The sequence below is a fragment of the Nicrophorus vespilloides genome, unplaced genomic scaffold (assembly GCF_001412225.1).
Source record: "Nicrophorus vespilloides isolate i.1.1-1 unplaced genomic scaffold, Nicve_v1.0, whole genome shotgun sequence".
NCBI classification, from domain to species: domain Eukaryota; kingdom Metazoa; phylum Arthropoda; class Insecta; order Coleoptera; family Silphidae; genus Nicrophorus; species Nicrophorus vespilloides.
In genome coordinates, this window is record NW_017095801.1 from 199,016 (window position 1) to 221,337 (window position 22,322).

General features: G+C 28.8%; 1 protein-coding gene across 4 annotated transcripts in view; it reads right to left on the minus strand.

Annotated features, from left to right (window-relative positions):
- The window catches only part of LOC108564560 (rho guanine nucleotide exchange factor 10-like protein), a 183,705-nt gene that overhangs the window by 137,790 nt on the left and 23,593 nt on the right, over positions 1–22,322 (minus strand). The window contains exon 1 of one of the 4 annotated variants that reach the window (XM_017923649.1): positions 14,513–14,527. The exons of the other annotated variants lie outside the window; for them this stretch is intronic. The gene's annotated coding sequence lies outside the window, so the exon portion shown is untranslated. Of the gene's footprint in view, positions 1–14,512; positions 14,528–22,322 lie in introns of those variants that run through there. 4 annotated transcript variants of the gene reach the window in all.

Below are 22,322 nucleotides of genomic sequence, written 5' to 3' on the forward strand. Positions count from 1 at the left end.
TATGAATAATTGTAAATTGTAGTTTTCGTGTATAGTACGCATTTTTAACTTTAAAGCATTTAAATTATGCTCGTATACAATAAAAGTAAAGCCAATAATTAAAAGTAAAATTTTACATGATCGTTCTCGTGTATAATACGCACATTTTTTTATTATACCCACGTAAAAATAAAAAGATGATGACAGTGATTTGTATATTATAATACTCGTATATAATACGCAAAATTATAGTCCACAAGAAATTGGAAATTCGTATTATAGTCGTATACAAAAATATAATGCTGAAAGAGCTTAGGCTTAAGCAGTATGATTACTATGTAAAATTCAAACATGTAAACCACTTCATATATGAATAAAAACATTTGAAACCAACATAAGCTATGACACTGATTAAAAATTAAATTTTATATTAACGTTCTCGTATATAATACGCACAATTTTAGTGAAAAAGAAACTGTAACTTCGTTTTATACTCGTATACAAATAAAAAATGCTATGACATTGATTAAAAATGAAATTTATATATTATAGTTCTCTTGTATAATACGCACAATGTCAATCTATTAAACTCTTGTATAATACGCACAATGCTAATCCATTAAAAGGGGAAGTGCGTATTATACTCGTGGACAAAAAAATGACAGTAATTATAATTGAATTAAAAATTATACTCGTATACAATAACAATGGAATTTTCATTATCCAATAAGCGCAAGTTTAGGTGCGACATTGACTAAGAACTTTCTCGTTTCGTATTTTTATTAAGTTTTATTTTTCTACACCACTTCTATTTGACAGTTTCGACAGTTTTTAATAAAACTTTTAAGTTTTCCTAACAAATATTTAAACTAAATTTGCATTATATTCGAATTTTAATTTAATCAGAAACTTTTGTGATAAATCAACAGTGCGAATTGTATTTGAGTACGTATTATATTGAAAAATTTTCAGGAAATGTCTAAAATTTATTGTAAACGAATAACAAACCAAAATATTAATTTAATTATTTTTAAATAAAAGAAAGTAAGTTATTGAAATAAGTAAATTTTGTAATTATTATAGTAATAAATCCATAGTACAAAATGTATAAATAAAATAAAGCATTGTTTATGTAATGAATGAAGCTATTAATAAACTTTTTTGTATGATAAAAGTTGGACTTCCTCTTTCGTGGGCAATGCTCGAACTCCTCTCATTAAGTTATTGCCTCGATAAATAACAAACGTACTTATTTTATTATCAAACGCGGGAGTGTTAAATTCCGAAGACATTGGAACTGTCCATTCGGATAGGAGTGTCCGCAACTTTTGTTTTGAACACAATAACGGTAATGATCCAATCGATTCGCCTCGCACCGAACAAACAAAACCTAGGCGGAGCAAAATGAGAAAAGAATAATAAATGTGTATACAACAAGGAAGAAGGAGCGAGGAGCGCAATGCAGATCATGATTTATTGTAAGGCGCGACGTTCGGCGAGCCACGTTCTTTGGATTTCTACAGTTCTGTGACATTTTTATTAATAATATTCCGTGTTCGATGTGTGCGTCTGTTAGGGAAAAAGGGTCGTAAACCTAGGTGAAAGAAAAGTATAAAAAAGCAGAAGTGTATATAAACATTTCGTACGTATTTTTCCCTGTGATTTATGTGCTACATACAACCTTATCGCACCTTTGGTATTAATTCATATAGGGTTTAATAAGTTCGCCGTGAGAGTGAGGGCGTGTTTCGTGTTGATTCCACATTACGATATTCCTCCCTACATTTATATATATATATAAGTGTGTGCATGTATGGAAAACCCATATATGCATCAAGAAACCCGCCGATTAATAACGTTTTTATTTTTATTTTCATTATTTATTTCGCATTCCCTTCGAATATTTTAAATTATTTAAATTCGAATCGTGCATTTAATTTTTACCTTCCGTTTTCTTTTCATGAAATTATATTTTTTTTTCATTTTGCTTTCGTGAACGCACACAAACACATCGTGGATTTATCGAGGTTTGTTGTATTAAAGCATGCGATCTCAAAATGCACCGGTGGAGGAAATGAACTTTGTAGTAGTAGTACTACTACAACTGGGTTCATTACTTGCAAGAAGTTCAGTTCGAACTCCCAACGAAATCCTCAAACGTATCGCAATTTCATTTGAGTTCGATTCACTTATTGACGAATCCCACGAATGCTTTGAAGAAATACTCTTAACTCGTTTGTTTTTTTTATTTCCTCCATGTTTAGTTCAAATATTAAGTTAAGTACATTAGTTTCAAGAATTGTTGTACTGATTTCCATACATGTTTAAATTATTGAAAAACCCTGAAATTTATTGTCTCGATTTCCACTATTTTTATTCAATTATTGCCTAAATCAGAAAGCTTTTTATAAAATAATGACTTTTTATTCATACTTCTACTTCAACGTTCTTATTAACTAACGTAACAACTATGCTCACGCAAAAATTAGGTCAAATTGACCCTTTTTCATCCTTTTTAACAGGACAAAGGACTTACAAATATACTTGAGTGTAGACGTGCAACACTCAAGTATATTTGTAAGTAAGTCAGTTTCAGGAATTATTGTATTGATTTCCATACATTTTTAAAATATTGACAAACCGGAAATTTATTGTATCGATTTCCACTATTTTTACTGGATTTAGTGGATTTTATTATTTATTTATACTTCTATATTAATTAACGTAACTATTATGCTGATTTAGGTAAGTTCACATAACAATTAGGTCAAATTGACTTTTTTAATCTTCTTTAATAGGACAAAAGACTATAACTACTTATGGTCTAATTGATTTGGATAGAACGAATTATTAAAATATCTTTGCAACTTGCACGTCTACAATATTTGTAAGAAAATTATTTTATTCATTTTTGAAATATTTACCAATCCGAAAGCTTTTAAGAAGAAACAATATCTTTTTTTTATTACTTGTATGTTTATTTAAAGTTTTTTTTATTAAATAAATTATTGTATTTATTTTGGATTCAAAGAAAATAAGAAAGATTTGAAGTAAACTCTTGTTTTTTTATTACTTCTATGTTTGTTTCAGATAAATTTTAAAACAAATTACGTTCTCGTTTTACTGATTCCGACTGAATTGACAAATTGAAAGCTTTAAGGAAATTGTATCTTTTTATTACTTCCATGTTTATTTCAGATATAAAGTTAAGTAAATTACTTGCAGGATTTATTATATTGATTTCAATTCATTGACAAATCCGAAAGCTTGGAATAAATAGTGACTTTTTTATTACTTCTATGTTTAAATCCTAAATAAATTACTCTTTGGTATTGATTTGAATAAATTTATTTGTTATTTGAAAGCTTTGAAGAAATAACGATTTTTTTATTTAAAATATTGTAGAACATCTAAGTAATAATTAAGAAAAGTTTATAATTTTTGGAATTAGTTTCTTTAGAATTTATAAAAAATTAGTTTGTTTTGAAATTTACTATAGTGAATCCGCACTGATCGAAGCCGCATTATTGGAGATATTGATTTTAAGTTTCAACTTCTTTCGCTCTGACCAAATATAGATTATCTCACACATGGCTCACAGATTAAAGCCTTCTATAGTAAATATTTGTTATTTATTTATACGCCTTTTGTATTAATATTCGGATATAGATCAATTTGACCTTAATTCTGCATTATTCAAATCCTTTTAAATCCGTTTATACTAAATCATTGTATAATTAATTCAAATCATCATCTTGGACAACTTAATTAAACAACTTATACATTTTAGTAGTATTAATAAAAATTTAGATATATATATAATTGATTTCGTAAATTGAGAAATTTGATGATTTTTTTCATTAATTTTGTACTTTAAGGTAATTAGTTTAAATATATTTAAAATTTCATTTGAATCCGCACTGATCGAAGACGCACTATGGGAGGTATTGAATTTAAGTTTCAACTTCTTTGACCAAATATAGATTATCTCACACATGACTCACAGATCAAAGCCTTCTGTAGTAATTCTTTGTTATTTAAAGATACGCCTTTTGTGGTAATATTCGGATATAGATCAATTTGACCTTAATACTGCATTATTCAAATCCTTTAAAATCCGTTTATAGTAAATCTTTGTATTATTATTTAATCAGTTCAAATCATCATCTTGGACAACTTATAAATTTTTAGTAGTATTAATGAAAATTTAGGTATATAAAGGATGTACCAAAATTAACGCAAAATTTGAATTTGCTTTGCAACAATTTGACAGCTGAGAGGTTAGAGTTAGTAAAAATGGGATGTTACACGATAGAACAACGTATTTTCATTATTGAAGAATATCTTAAAAATAATGAAAGTTTGGAAGCCGCAGTTCGAAAATTTCATACAAAATATGGTGTTATTATTGCGTTAATTTTATATATAATTGATTTCGTAAATTGAGAAACTTGACGATTTTTTTGTCATTAATTTTGTACTTTAACGTAATTATATTTAAAATTTCATTTCAGTAGATTTATTTCTAAAAATAATAGTAAATTGATCTAAATTTTTAATGCAATTGAAGATATTTTTTTCATTAAGAATTTTGTAAATTGAAGTTATGAAGATTTTTCTTAATTTTATACTTAAGGTATATTTAATGTACTTAGAAATGTAGTCAATCAGCAAATTTGTTTTTCTTCAAGTCATTTATTAATGAATTTAGGTATAAGTTCTTTTTTCTAGAAAATAATAGATTAGATACTATAAAGACAAAAAAAACTTACAATTTTGTATTACAAATCATTTTTAGATTTTTTTCTTACAGAAATATAGTAAAATTAGTATTACTTTTCTTGAATTTATTCTTTAGCAGTTTTTTTTAATAAACATTTTGAACATAATTAGAAAAAAAATATAACTAAATGGAATTTTACTTAATTTTTTAGTATTGCATAATTTCTAGTTATTTTTTTTTTCAAAATAATCAAACATGATCATTCAGTATTATTTTTTATTCAATTTATTTCATAATAAGGAAGACAAAATATATATTTCAATCAAAGTAATAATTGTGTAAGTATTAAGCGTATTTTCAAATTAATAGTAGAAATTTACTAATCGAATAATTTTGACTTGAATAGTTTCCGGAATATTGGATTATAAGTAATGTGATATTTAGTAGTGATCCGTAGGAGATTTGATTATAAGGGTATAATGGAATGTCTAGAATTTGGGAAAATGTCGCCGTGTAGAGTGAGTTTGCTTTATAACTAGAAACTGGATGAGTAATAAACGTCCAGTCCGGCGAGTTAATGGAATGCAATAAGCGAGGCACGGGAATTAATAGACACGATGATTGATTGTTATTTAGGTGTGTGAATGTGTATGAGCTTGTGGTTTCGTTCGTTTAGGATGTTCCATCTTCTCGTTTTGTAAATCGTGAGTTCGAGGAGACAGAAAAAGTTGGAAAGAGAGGGAGAATGAAAAAAAAAAATAAAAGGAGAGTAGAGAAGAGCGTGTTTTGAATTTCCTACACACACACAAAATGCACATTGTTGTGTGCTGGGTGATTTAATCTTGCCACAAGATGCCTACCCAATGTGTCATATACGTACGTAACACTTTGGCATTATTCTCTCGCGATCTTCGCGCGACGAGCAATAAAAGAGAGAAGGACAGGTAAAATGGAAATTAAGGAGGCTAATACGGCCGGCGCATATAAAGCGGACTTCACATCACTTGAAATGTGCATTGTGTTCCATGGAAACATGTGTTCCAGGCTAGGCCTCACCGTATCTGATGAACTCTCTTCAGTCTTCTCTCTTTGAACTGACCCGGCCTCACATGAAATTCCCACCGGAATTACGGAGGTTCTCTACTCAAAGCGCAACGAGACGTATGCTCCTCGCTCCACTTCATAAAACCAAATTCAATTTCATCACAATCCGCAAAGAAATTATTTAACTGCCTATAGTATAGGGGCTTATACACTACTGGTCTGAATACTACTGTGTTGAAGTTAATAACAAAATTGTAATAAATTTTTAAAAGAAAACAAATACAAGTCGTTCCGTTCCTACAAAAGCCGTCGCAAATCAAATCGGCGTAAAATGAACCCATATTTACAGTGAGGTAACTATAGGGTTTAGTTCTATATAAGTGTAAAATCAGCAATTAATAAGTGATTCACATCGGCGTTATTGTGAATCGGCGTAAATCTAACCGGCGCAAAACTACGTTTACCTGTATTTAATTCATAATAATTTCATTTATTTATAGTCATCAATGAAATAAATTATGAAGAAATAAAAACATAATAAACTACAAAGAAAATAGTTACATTTCTGAATACTTTTTTTTCTGCTGTAAATCTAATTACTTAGAAAGAAAGAAAACAACATAATAATTTTCAAATAATGTTATTTTGTTTATATACTGCTAGTATTGACACTGTGTTCAAGTTAAAATTAAAATTGAAAAGAATTTTTGAAGAAAAAAAAAACCGCAAGTTAAAAATTCAAAATATTTAATAAGAATAAGAATTCCATTTACTTTTGGTCTTCAAGAAAATTAATTACGAAGAAAAAAAAATACTTAAATGTATGTATACTGCTGGTATTTGTACTGTTTTGAAGTTAAAATTAAAATTGGAATACATTTTAGAAGAAAAGAAAACGAAAAGTAAAAAATTGAATCATAAAAATTTCATTTATTTCTGATGTTCAAGAGAAGAATATACAAAGAAAAAAAACCTTGAAGAATTAACAACTTCTAGAATAATTTACAAGAAAAGAAAACTGTTAAGAAGAGTTAAGAATTTATAAAAATCCAAGAAAATAATTTATGAAGAAAAAATACCAAAAGAATTAAAAATAACTATCAGAATTTAATTTAGTTGAAAATTCATAATTTTATTAAAGGAGTTTTGTATCAATATTTGTTTTTAAATATTTCTAGAATTTTACAATATTTTTCAAAAAAAACTAGTAACATTTATAATTTCTGTCACTTTCTTTATTTAATAACTCGTCAAACGCTTACAATACTTATATCGTCTTATATGAAAATCAAAAATAAAATAATGAATTCTAATAAGGTCAGATTTTATGATTTGTACCGTTAACAATTTCCTTGCAATAAACTGTCAAATGGGAAAATGCTGTAAATTTTCATTTTATTTAATTATACATTAACCACATACACTAATTATATAATTTTCTATGTAAATTAAAAAAAAATTACTTTTTCAGTAAGCCTATTGTCACTTTTGTGGCATCAACAATTATTTTGTAAACTGTCAAATTTGAAAATGTAGTATCTTCACCTTTTAAAAACTCGTTAACCACAATTATATCATGTTGTATGCAATTCAAAGATAAATTAATGACTTTTCTAATGACTTGAAGCCAATTAGAATAAAACTAATAGTAAATTGAAGACTACAGCCTTTACAATAAGAATGTATCATAAAATTTGTACAAAAAGAATCTCACTCCCTAAATCCAATATTTGGTGTCCAAAAATTAATAAAATACTGTCAAATTTGAAACTTAAGTATCAGCCTAGTATTAGATTTGTGGCGTTAACAATTTCCTTGTAAGAAAGTGTCAAATTTGAAAATGTAGTAACTTTACGTTTTTTTAAATACTCGTCAACACTTATAATAATTATATCATGTTGTATGTAAATCAAAGATAAATTAATGACCTTTCTAATGATCTTAGTATTAGATTTATGACATGAATAGTTTTATTACAATTAAATAATTACACATTAATTTATGACTAAGTTATGTGCACATTCTTTAATTTTTTGTCACGTCTTCATGTTTTAGCAATTATCTGATAACTGCACATGTCAATTAGAATAAAACTAATAGTAAATTGAAGACTAGAAGCTTTTACATTAAGAAGGTATCATAGGATCTGAAACAAAAATAATCATTCCCTAAATTCAATATTTTGTGTCAAAAAAATGAAAGCACATTAAACTTATCTATGCAGCAATTAACGTTTTTTATGCCTCGCATAGTGCGGCTTCAATCAGTAAAAAAATAATTTTAAAAATAGTGAGAGTCGACAAAGTTTGAAATATTAGTAATTTTCTCAGAATTGCATAGGAAATCATATGTTATTAATAATGCAGTTTGTGTGTGTAATTAATATCGTTGCTTGCTGTTAAACCTGATTACACGGTGTTTCTATACATTATTGTAGATATATATATATATATAGCATTTGGAAGTTGATCACACCTTTCGAATCGGATTGCTTTAATGCCTATTGGAATCGCGCCGTGTGAAAGCAATCCGTTACGGTTTTTAGCGTTACAAATGGCAGTACGCACGGGCGTATACGGACGGCCGTATGCATATTCTCCCTCGGCGATATCCCATAACCCGGGAATTGTCCGCATTTATACGCGGCGGCGCCAGAGCTCTTATCCAACGTACGTAGACATGTATATTCCTCCTGCATTTGTAACAATGTCATACTGAAAATCATAAATATTAAATATTTGCATACAAAACTTAATGCGAACGCGACGCAACGCATCTGAACCATGTCAAGTGTACTTTGATTGATGGCACATTTCAGTTAAGTAAACCACACACACACAATCGGTATTACCGACGGTATCTCAACTGTCACTAATGTTGCAAGTGCTCATATTAAATGTACTGTTCATATCAAGAATTATTATCAACAGAAAAAAAAAACGTATTTTTATAAAGAAAAAAGTATAAATATTTATTAAAAATATATTATTTTTATGATATTACTTCAGTATTTAATACATTTATGCTGATTTAGCATGATATTATAATAATTAATTGATTTGAAAATTTGATTTAAAGTTTGAAAAGTTGTTTAAATTTACCTTTTGGTTCAATAATAACACAAAATGTATTTTTTTTTATAATTAATTAACTAAATAAATAGTTAATTTAAAGTTCTTAATGAATTAAAATTTATGCAAAACTTTATAAGAATATTGCTTCACTTTGACAACTTATTACGTAAAATCGAATATCCCAAAGACGGAAGTGGATTCATTGAAAAGGCCATGATTTTATCTTTAATTTTCATATTAGATGTTCTAATTAGGAGGCGTGGTTATAAAATAATTAAACAAAATGTAATGATGTTAAAGAAAAACAAAAAATTGATATATCTCGGATACTAATTAACATTAAGTAATAGTAGTTATATCAAGACATGCGCAATAGGAAACTGCATCTTAAGAAAATTTTAAATATATATAGTTTTGGAGTAATTTTGAAAAATAATCAAAAAAATTGTAATTAAAAAATATAATTGAAATTATTTCGCTAACTTATAATATTAAGTTTTAAAACATACTAAGCAATAATAATTCATCTAAAATCATTGGATTACATAATTGTTTTAACGATTCGCCATTAATTTCATAACAGAAACAAAAACTTTGTTATTTTTTTTTATGAAGCAAAAATGTTCAGAGTAATAAATTTGAATAAAATACAAATGCAAATGTGAAATATCTGGAATAGCAACAAAACATGACCAGATTCAATTAACTTAATTGAACTCAAATGATGTGAACGAAAAACGAGTGTAGTTTAAAAAAAATAAATTAACTTTCGTAAGAAAAATAATGCATGCGACATGATAATGAAAAGAAACAGCATCAATGTAGAAAACAAGGACAACGAACATTTTAATGAACATCGTCAAAACAAACCGGAGGCGTTTTATTTACAAAATTTTAATGTAACTTGGTTGTATTGTTCAGGCTCTTTTGCTTCGAGCAATTTATAATAATGTTGCCAAGATTTTCGTATACAACACACACACAAATATTTCTTTTTTTTTTCAATATCGTTACGCGTTTTACAAAGTGCTTCGGAACGAAACTTTCCTTCGGTATTCTTGGCGCATTATTTTTTGCCTTTTCCGGTTTTCAGATAACAATCGTTACACATCCATAGAATAATACGGCGCGTGAGTCACACTTAATTGTTGTTTACGGAATCATAGTCATTATGCAAATCCTTAATAACACGTCTCGCAGCTTTAAACCTTCCTTTTTTTTCACTTCTTGCAGTATCCTCCACCAGGATTATTAATTTACATTGGAGAGGAACCCACGATGCTGCTGCTTTTAGTTCGATTTAAAAATAGTTACAAGAACTTAATTCGCTTCATCATTAATAAATTATACAATTACAATGACTTATAAATAAATGATGTTTTGTAAAACGTAAGTACAGCATTACCTCGCATAGTAAGGCTTCGAACAGTCTGGTTTGATTAATTACATTTTAATTGAGAAAATTTAAATAAATCTTTTTAGTACGGTTTCTTTATATTATTATATATTTAGTTCCTCGGTTAGTCCGGTTCCCAACTGTCCGGGATATTGACGGAACTGGTTATACGCAACATGTGAGGTATTCCTGTATTTACTTCCTCGAATAGTCTGGTTTCAAATAGTATGGGACATTACGATTAAACGGATTATGCGAGGTATAGCTTTAGTTATGGAAACTAAAATGTATTTGATTATTTTGTATAGATATTCTTTAAAGATTTGTTAATCATAATTCTAATTATGTAGAAACGGTTTGTTGCAATGTCGAAATGGAAAAAAATCTTGATTAAGCATGTTGATGTATTTACTTTGAGTGCTGCTGCCTGCATCTAATTCTCTTTGACGACGTCGTTTTGTGTTTTACAATAATTGCACGTTGCGCAATGATTTTGTGAAACGATGAAGTTGTGCTTTGTGAATAAAAAGGTTTTGGTTCAATTAAGTAAAGTTGCGGAGTCACGCTTGGATGAAATAAGTCTGAATGTTGTTAATTTTCTCGTCGTTCAATTTTGGGACTTGTTTTTGGAGTTTGTTTGCAGTGTTGAATTGGATTGAAGAGAACTTCGACGTATGAGTTCTAGGAGGAATGCGAACGATTTAATTTCGCTAGATTGGAGATAATTGATGCTATTAAGAATAGGCTCACAAAGTGCAAGTGTTTTCTCTGTCTTTAGAGAACAGAGAACTGTGGAAGGCATCTCTCTGAGGTCATCACACATTGACACCAGTTTCGTAACAACTCAATGAACCCGACCGGGTCGGGACTTCTTTCTTCGCTCGCCGCTGTCGAGGAGAGGAGGCTACATACTCATTGCATTTAAAGGCGCACACACTAAGAGGTCTATGTGTGTATAAATTTATCCATACATATTCCGGTTTTGGATCTACTAGGTACGCTCTCGGCGTGTGTTGCTAACCTAGGCTATCTCCATCCTTCCTCCCTACCTATATCTTCACATCCATCTACCTACCTACATACCTAGCCAAAGCTAGAACTCTGGCTGCGACTACTACACTCCGACTGCATGCATACATAATACTCTCCGTACGGGAGATATCCATGTTTATTGCATTTCGAGCCTCGCGCTCTTCCAGACTCCGGGACTCTCTCCATGTTTATTAAGCGTGCATTTTCAGCTCTCGCATCCCATTATATTTTATGCCTGAGAGACATTATTTATGCCCGTTCCTCTCCGCAATTCGGGATAAGAGGAGACGAGAATTCATATTTTGACGACTTACGACCGCGCGAACCGAAATTACGAGCGGCGAATTGTTATTGCGTAACACCCTGAAAACACCCGAGTTTAATTGACTCCGCGACTTGACACCAAGCGTGAAACATTACTTATACATGTGCCACGCATTCCACCAACAACCGTTCATCATCAAAATCCACAATTAATCACATCATATTTTTGTTTGTAAGAAATTCTTACTCATTTCAGTACAATTCAATTTGCACACACAAGATTTATAACCGTTTAATTAACACATTTATTTATCAATACTTTTGTTATAGTGAGATGACCCAATATTGGGTTACAAAATGACAGCTGTCACCTTCTGTCAAAGCGTTCTTCTTTGTAAGAAATAACCTAATAATTCAATTTACACTTCGAACATGATTCATAATAATGTGATCAACAATTTTCTATTATTACAAGCTGAAGACAGCGTTTAACTACCTACGTTTTGATCCAATATTGCGTTGCTAAATGACAGCTGTCACCTTATGTGAAAGCTTTATTTTTTCTAAGAAATAACCTAATCTTTTTATTTGCACTACAAACATGAATAATGTAATTAACAATTTTCTATTAATACACACTAGTTTTATTATAGTAAGTAGAAACCTAATGGCAGCGTTTCAGAACCTATTGAGTCTTGTTAAATAGGTCGTGAAATGATAACTGTCACATTTTGACATAAGATGACAGCTGTCAACAGTTTTATGTTATAAACTATTGCGTGCAGTAAAAATGTTGAGAAACATTGTCTGAAAGTATATCTTGTGCATAATCCAAATATGAGTCATATTAATGAGTAATAAACTTCCATTATTCATACAATTAGCAAATCAATTTTATTACTTGTCACTTTTTTAGTTTTTAAATTTTCTTTATTTAGTTTCTATATTGAGTTATATTGCTCTTAGGCATCTTATTATGGAAGAGATGACTAAGAGCAATATATCTCAATATAAATCGTATCCCAAAATTAACGCAAGATTTGAATTAAATAGAAAACACAAAATCACAATCTGACGACTAAAAACTGTGTTTTCTATTTAATTCAAATTTTGGGACACGCTTTAGAAACTAAATACAAAAAATTTTAAAACTGAAAAAGTGACAAAAACAAAAATAAGAAAATAGATGTAATGCATAATATTTGTATTTACTTAAATTAATAGGTAACAATTAGATTAATCAATTTATTTCATAATGTTATAAATAATTATTTTATTAGAGAAAGTCTACTTTCTTTCAAATAAATTAAGAAATTGAATATAAATTATAAATTTAATTAATTATAACTAACACAAAAACATTAAGATTTAGTTCATAATCTTCAATATTATAAAAAAAAATGAAATGATGAAATAATTTTTGGCTTGCAATTTTTTTTTGATGGGTTATAAAATAAAATTGAGATGTATTTTTTATGGTGATACTTGACTGAGGGTTGAAATAGTCTGGTGCTCTATATATTTATTTTACAAGTGTTTCATAAACTCCAGGAAATGAAAATATGAAATGAACTCATATCGATTTGCATATAAAAAGAAAAGAAGACTTCGACTGCAATAGAGAAGCTTTCGCTGCTTTTGAAACCGGTGAAAATCCAGCAGGTAATAAAAGGGAGAAGGTATTATTGAAAATACAGGCTTTGTCCAGATATGCGAAATGTATGAACGTAATATAAGAAGGCAATTGAAGGGACTTCAATAAATATTTCTATTATGTAAAAGAAATCAGATTTAAAGTAGAAAAGCATTTTGTTCGAGAAATGTATATTTTTTGCGAAAACTATATTTCTTTTGTTCTTTTCTTTTATTCTGTCCACAACGACACAAAGGATATTGGGCGCAACTAAATTAGTTTTATTGTTTTAAATGTAACCAAATTTGATAATTTTAAAATTATTAATGACACTTTAATGAATAATATTAAAGATCATTATCCTTTGACCTTTGATAAGTATATTAGTTTATGTGTATGATATTAAAAACTCTGGTCGTCATAGATACTAATGACATTGACATAGGTGTCAATTTATACTAAGAGATTGATTTTAAACAAATTTATTTTTAATTAATGAAGTTATTTGTGATTCTTTTTAACCATTAATATTTAAATATTAATTGAGTTGCATGTTACAAGAAACTCTTATAATTAAAAGAAATGAACATGTGTAGCTGACGCGCAATTAATTTGACCTAGTTTCTTAGACATTTTTCATTAATTGACTTATGTCAACCATTGATTAACTTGGGAGTTTATGAAAGCATCATTTTGATGTTGATCATCGTTTTCTTGTCGCTTTTCTCGATAATCGAGATTCAATTGAATTCAAAGAAAGCACGTGAAGATTTATCGAGATTCGGTGCATCTTTTCCTTTTTGGTCATGTTCTTCACAGTGCCACCATCCACCTGTTACGCAAACTAAACCAAACCCACACCCCCGGTGAATCAATCACCACGCTGGCGTTATTAACCCGAATAAGGGAATTCCCGCGTCAGCAGCAGCAAACGACGTTGTGCGAAGCACCCGACAACAATCCGAAATTACCGACGACGACGACAGATCTGCATTAATTGTTCAGAATGCGTTTGCGTGCAATTAATTAAACGCTCCCTGTAATTTATTGAAAGCCCACTATCGATTGTTAATTATTTCTACTTCGCACAACGTTGTTAGGTTTGGTCTAGGACGAGAACGAGGTCGGGAACAGAGACTATCAAATTTACGCTTCAATATATGCACGTGCTCGTCCCCTAATCAACTTTCGTCAACATCCGCTTCTGCGGTTCGATTTACGTTTGCGCCCTCGATATTTTATTAACCGTTTGCCTCATGCAAATATTGGCTTTTGATTAAAATTTATTAGTTTTCCGCGACGCCTCGAGATGCATTACGTGCACGAAATATGGAAGAATCGCTCGCTACCCGGAAAATTTTCCCTACCTTCGATCTCCGCCTACTACTTTTCACGATAAAATCCTTGGAACTGAAAGAAATTCATTAAGAAATTCAAAATAAATTACATTAATTAGATATTTATTAAAAGATGCTCAATTAATATAGAATTATCTTAATTTTAATAAGTTTGTTCTAATTAGTTAAAATATCAAAAAACTAATTTTCAAATTAAACAGCAAATTACTAATCAGTCTGATAAAGCCATGATTACGCTCATTGGAAAGTTTAAAATTTCTTATTTAATTGAGTTGATTTAAAGTAATTAAATTAAACATAAAGTCATAATAAATAAAATTAAAAAAATCGCTTTTAATTATCATTACGTAATAATTATTATATAAAAGATGCGAATGAAAGGTCCCCCTTTTTTTTGGTTTTAAAATTTTATTAAAATGTATTATTTTAAAAGTAATTTTTAACATGAAAGAAAAACTTAATTTTAAATTAAACAATAAATTACGATAAATCCACCAGTAGACTTATTGGAAAGGTTAAAATTTCTTCTTTAAATATCATCTTCAATGAGTTAATTAGCATGTGTGATTATAGAGTAATTTGAAAAAACGTGATCAATAAAATTGAAAAATCGCTATATTTCAGTCATTAATTCTCATTACATATCAATTGTTATATTAAAATATTCGTAATGAATGACTTCTTTATTTGTAAAAATAAAATATATGAAAAGGTATCAAAATCTTATGAAAACTTATTTTTGAAAAATGTCTACATTTTTGTAAATTATATAAAAATTGCTAAATCTTCATTAACAATTAGTATTACTTGTATATGTATATATCAAATTACGTAATTATCAAAAAAATAATAAATATCATCTTCAATGAGTTAATTTTCATGTGTGGTTATAAAGTAATTTGATAAAACGTGAAGCCATGATCAATAAAATTGAAAAATCTTAGTCATTAATTTTCTTTACATATCAATTGTTATATTAAAATATGGGTAATGAATGACCTCTTTATTTGTAAGAATGAAAAATGTTTCAAAATCTTATAAAAACTTATTTTTGAAAAATATCTAAATTTTTGTAAATTATATCAAAATTGCTAAAATCTTCATTAATAATTAGTATTACTTGTTTATGTATATATCAAATTAAGTAATTATCAAAAAAATAATAAATATCATCCTGAATGAGTTAATCTTTCATGTGTGGTTATAGAGTAATTTGATAAAACGTGAAGTCATGATCAATAAAATCGTTATATCTTAGTCATTAATTCTCATTACATATCAATTATTATATTAAAATATGGATAATGACCTTTACATTTGTAAGAATGAAAAATGTTTCAAAATCTTATTAAAACTTATTTTTGAAAATTAATAATTAGTATTACTTGTAGATGTATATGTCAAATTCTGCGGAATTAATGGCCCAATGATACGTAATTATCAGTAAAAGTAATCATTGTTCTAATTAAATGCGGAAATAATAAAATTTAATTTGTAAGTATAAATTCTTGTTTATCTAAGCATTCCTTAATCAACTGTAACTGCCAATAAATTAAACAAAGAGCTACAACAGTCGATAAGGAAATGAGTCCTGCCGAGCTAAATAAACTGTGTTATCGCATCGAAATTATTATTTTCGATTTAGAGCATTGTTTGTGCTTATTAACACTCTTCCACTTATCAAAACGTGAAATACCGAAGTGATGCGGTGTCCCTTGTGTAAACTGAACACTTCGGTAGATTGTAGATTTGTGAGCGCTGGCAAACGCATCCAAAAGAAAACGGTTAAACGGTTATCGGAATGTTATCTTAAATGGCGGATTGCCGAGAATATAAATACGTTATTTGCATATAGATTCCAAGAAAACGCAGTAAATATGAATACGCATATGCTGTTCATTAAATAAAAATATAAACAAAAATTATTATGCACATTTTCTCATTCCAATCATACATTTAATTATTCTTGGTAATAAGCAAATCAATTTTAATGAAACAAATATACAAGTAGAGTTTTCGTCAATCGCAAACAGTGACGCTTTTGCATTTGGTGAATGTCTTTCGATTGTGGTTTGAAATGAAACATTAGCTTGTAATTTGTAGACGTCGAGATTTCCGGATTTCTATGTAATTACGTTGCGAACCTTGCCCGGAGGTTAAACACTGACCGTGGATTAAACTTCTGTGTTTAGGTAATGCCCGAGCAATAAATAATAGATTAACCATAGTTTGGATTTGCGTAAACTTCGCAGATTACCCAAGGAGTTTCGGTTACTTGCTGAAAATACCCGTACAGTTCAGTTTGTAACTGTTCAATTTACTTAAACCTAAGCAGTTATTCCACTTATTAAGTTTTATTTTTGTTAAATGTTAAATCAAGATTTTTAGACAATTATTGAAGTTATTTAGATTTAGTTATTATTATTGTTAAAAACAATCGTTAATTCTTGATTGTCAAAATATATAAAAAATATTTAGTTAAAAATTTAACTAATTCATACAATTATTGAACATACTGAAATTTAGTTACAATTATTGTAAACAAAATGGTGTGAAGATTTTTAATTGTAAAAAATACAATTATAAATTATTTGTTACTTAAAAATTAACTAATTTATAAAGTTATTGAACTTATTGAGATTTAGTTATTATGATTGTAAAACAGAGTGGAGTGTAGATTCTTGATTGAAAAAAATGTAATTATAAAATATTTTAGTTAAAAACTAACTAATTCATAAAATTATTGAACTTACTGATTTTTTGTTATTATTATTGTTAAAAACAATCGAATGTAAATTCTCAATTATAAAAACAAGAAATATAAAAAATATTTAGTTAAAATTTTGAATCAGTTAAATTATTGAATTTACTAAGATTTTGTTAATATTATTGTTTAAACAGACTAGTGTAGATTCTTGATTCTTAGGAAAAGTTAACTAATTTATAAAATTATTAAACTTTCTGAGATTTAATTACTGTTATTGTTAAACGTAATCAAATGTAGATTTCTTGATTATAAAAAATATAATAAAATAATAATACTTCGCAAAGTGCGGCTTCGATCAGTACGGATTTACTATAGTCCGGTTTAAAAATAAATCAAATTTTAGTTGATTAAAATAAGAATGATTTCTAAAAAAATAAGTCTGTATTTGTGCATTTTATTTTTGTATGTATTTATTTACTCGATTAGTCCGGTTTCAACCCGTACTATACGAGAAATTGCGTTATGAAATATTTTAGTTCAAATTATCAACTTTAAAATAGTTTAAAGATCATAAATAAACAGAAAAGAACGATTGAAACGTATAAAAACATCAATCAACATAGCCACAAATCTCTTAATTACATTCCCATAGAAAAAAAGTTTATTTTTATTTGAAACCGTGAAGAAACAGATCTGCGGTCATTAAGAATTTGATTAATATGTTTACGCTTATTCTCTTCCACATGTTTATGTAACAAAAAGGGAAAGAATTTCATCCTTTTTGTAAACATTTCTTTGCATTGAGAAACGGAACTGTGCGTTCGTGTTATTTTTAAGTTCGTAGACATCGTAGAAACAAACATACTTGAGCTCTAGTATAATTCGCGTTGGCAGAAAATGAATCCACAAGGAATTGTGTTGTTTTCCTTCGCTATTTGCTTACGTAAAAGCCTCCCCTGTGTCATACTTCGTTTAATGCATCCGGGTCATAGCCAGTTCCGGTCATAGTTGATCCAAGAAATTTGAGAAGATATTTTTGAATAAATGCATACAAACGTACGCAAATCGCTGTTGTCACAAGCTAGAAATATATTGCGTCCACTTTATGCTCTCCCCCCAATGATTTATATTCATTACTTTATACGATTTATTATTGTAAGATAGAGGGAAAACTTGGGGAATTCGAGTGTGAACTTCTTCGCTTCTTCGAAATCAAAATAATGTGTAATTAAATAAGCAGACGCAGTCCAATTAAATTTGATAATTCGAATGCGGTCGCTCGGAATAATGAAGATTTTCCGAAAAACAAGTGCGATAAATAACGAAACGTGAAACGTGAGGCGTTAATATTTCAGAGGTGTCAAATTTATTGGCTTGTAAATCAACAACAGTCGAGGAAACAAGCTGGTCCCTTGGAAAATAAACTGAAATGAGGGAATGGGAGAGACGGGAGAAAAAACAAGAAGTTTCTAACTCGATAAATTTTATATGAAACAACGCAGATAGTGGTGGGTGAAGCGTTCAGGGAATGTAGGATATGCAAAAAAAATGGTAGAAGAAGGGGGAACATGGGGATTGTCATATCGCACATCCAATAAATATTATAATAACAGCGAGATGGATAATATTCCGAGGAATAACTTGATTTATATTCACAACGAATTATGTCATAACATTTCTGTCGGAGAGAGCAAAAAAAAAACTTTGAGATGAGACAGATTTACATGATGGTTTATCAAGTTGATAAGTTCATAAAACTAAGTTTATTAACAATCTCAACTTTGTTACAATTATTCTAAGATTATGATGCAGTGTGTCTGAAAAGTCGAGATTTTGATACAGTCGGGATTTTGATTGTCGGTATTTAGATTGCCACCAGCAGTGTGTATATTCTTTAATTAGCTTTATCCACTGTTAAGACTTATTTCTCTAGAAAACTATGTCAATTAACGATACCTTTAATAACGATGTTTCGATATAACGAATTCCGATTATTCAACATAAGAATTATACCAATTTAATGCGACAATCATCCGATAAAAGCTGAGCCAAATTTGTAATAGTTTTGGAAAATGTTGTTGAAAATATGTTACATTTTTATTGAATATAGAAGATGTTTTTTCAGTGAAATAAGTATAAAACCTCATTAGCAGTAAAGTCTAATAAAATGAAGACGAAAATAAAGAAGTTCTTGCCTAAAAAATGTTAACAGCCAAAGATGTATAAAGTTGTATAAATGACTGAAATGATCTTTAAAAAATATAACATTTAATTTTCTTTAGAAAAGAAATCCATTTCCATTCTGGCTATATTAATTACCTCTAAAAGCAATGTTTCGTTTAACGAAGAAATACCTTAATCGAGGTTAATTTGAAAATTTAATAAATTTATTTCACAATTTTCCTATAGTTGAAATATACATTATACAGCTGTGCCCGCACTACACTTTATATGAGACATACAATCTCGACACTATACTTAATTTGAGACATAAAGTATTAAGTTTAGCGGGCTGAAAAATACTCATAACTCGTATAACAAATAATGTAGATGAAACAGAATCACTTAAAAGAATAATTTATGTTGATATAACATGTACAATAATTATATACTTTCTACTTATTGACTTATTAAATATATTTGTACATTAATTATATTAGTTCGTAATTATACTTTATTGTCAATAGATGAAATAAACATTATAAGTTATATCCACACTATACTTAGTTATATAATACGTAAAGTCTATATTAGGTGTAAAGTAGTCTCAAACTGATGGCACGCGGGCCGCGTCTTGCCCTCAAAGCAATTTATCACGGCCCGAGAATACATTTCAATTATGTATGTATTGTAAATACTCAAACGACAACTTTTTATAAATAAAAAAAAAATACAAAGAAAAACATGATAGAAAAAAATCGGTTCACATAATTGCTCCCAAATGCAGATACAATTTGAATTTGATTCATATTACAAATAGTGAGGATGCAGCATAACATCAAATTATCTTAATATAGCAGATTTTTGTATAGAAATTGAATGTATCTTGTCATAACTTTAGAATGTAATGATAATCTCCTTAATAGTTTCAACTGAAAGTCTTCAATTGGTGATATATCATAACGCTCTTACAATCTATCATTTGAATTGAAAAAGCTAAATTATAGTAATATTTAATGCTGTTCTCGTTGAATACCATAAGTAATTGATTAATGATTAATTTGTACAACTCGTATTGTACACAAGTGATGGTAATTGAAGTAAACAGTAAATGGATAGCAATTAATCTAAATCAGACTATATATGTGGGTAGCCATGATCGATAATTGAAACACAATGGGCTGTATTTTCAAAACCATCATATTTCAAGCACGTAACAACAACAACAACAAAAAATGATGTAAAATTTTCATGTAAACAAACATTTTTTTTTATAATAAAAATTATTTACAATTTTTGGCAACTGTATATTTTGATTAATGCGTTTTTATGAAATTGGACGTGGGAATGGATGCAAGCATTCAAATAATCAATCAAAAGGGATATTCTAAGCCCTCTCCAAAGTGCGTGAAATCTGCCATTCAATATAGTTGTTTGTATGTTTACATTCATTCATTTATATATATTTTTTCACCCGGTTGTTTTGTTCGGCTCCTGAAACGTTTGCAGCGTGTGACAAATTTAGAGCTGAGCCCCTTCTTGTTTTCATTTGCTTTTTTTCTTCTACACTTTCGGTAGACTTGATGAATGAAATCAGGAAGTTATTTCTGGAAACAGACGCATTCATTAACCGCCGCACTCGGGATTAATTTATGTCCTCTTGTCGGCTCTCCCTTATCCCAGATATTAGATATGAAAAGTAATCATTTGTTAGTGGTAATTAATACGGGTCTTTTGATACCCACTAATTCTTGTCGCTCGGAACATGTGTTTTTTATAAACGTAAGTTTGTAATATTATTAATCGAAGTACGTTTCTGTGATTTATTCTTAGTCCAATCCAATCCCCCCTATATATTTTTTTTTCTCGAATGCCTCGGGAAGCTTTAAAAGCCATCTAATGTCCAGAAGCCAACCAATATATCAAGTGATAGGCGTGCCATGTGGTAAATTAAAAAAAGGGGGGTTTAGGGTTCCCTCTAATTCCTTTATGTATTTAAGTCTCCTGGCATTTGAATCATTTAAGTATTCAAATCCGAGCCTAAAGCAATTGATCACAATTTGATTTATTAAAAAAATATATATACAACATTAATCGGAATCGGATGTTTTGTAAACTTTGGGCTTAAAGCAGTCACCTTTCCATCTTCATTCATCAAGATTATCGCTTATTTCTTTAGAAAACTACATATTTACTGCTCAATTAACGTTACCTTTGACCACGATGTTTCGATATAAGGAATTCCGATAATTTAATATAAAAATATACAATAAGAAGAAAATAACATCAATTAATAGTTTTGGAAAATTTTGATAAAATAATGTTACATTTTTATTGAATGATGTTTTTTTCAGTGGAATATTTATAAAACCTTGTTAGCAGTAAAGACAAAGAAAATGAAGGCGAAATTAAAAGAAATTGCTGGCAAAAAAAATGTTAAAAACCAAAGATTTCAAAAGTTGTATAAATGACTGAAATGATCTAAAGAGAGCTTAAAATTTCCTTTAGAAAAGAAATACATTTCCATTCTGGCCATGGTATATTTACCTTTAAAAACTAAGTTATGTTTAACGAAGAAATGCATCCTATTCGTTATTCGAGGTATGAACATATCATATTTGAAAATTTAATAAATTTAGTTCACAGTTTTGCTATAATTGAAATATATCTTTTAATTCCTTTCACATTTGAATCATTTAAGTATTCAAATCCGAACCTTAGGCAATTGATCACATTTTGATTTGTTAAAAAAAATTATATATATATACAACATTAATCGTAATCGGATGTTTTGTAAACTTTGGGCTTAAAGCGGTCGCCTTTCCATCTTCATTCATCAAGATTCTCTCTTTCTCTCTCTCTCTTAGGATCAATACTAATATGCGAATTGATGGGTTTTTGTGGCGGAGGGATGAAAATAAGGAATAACGCCGGTTCACGGTTTCGAGCACG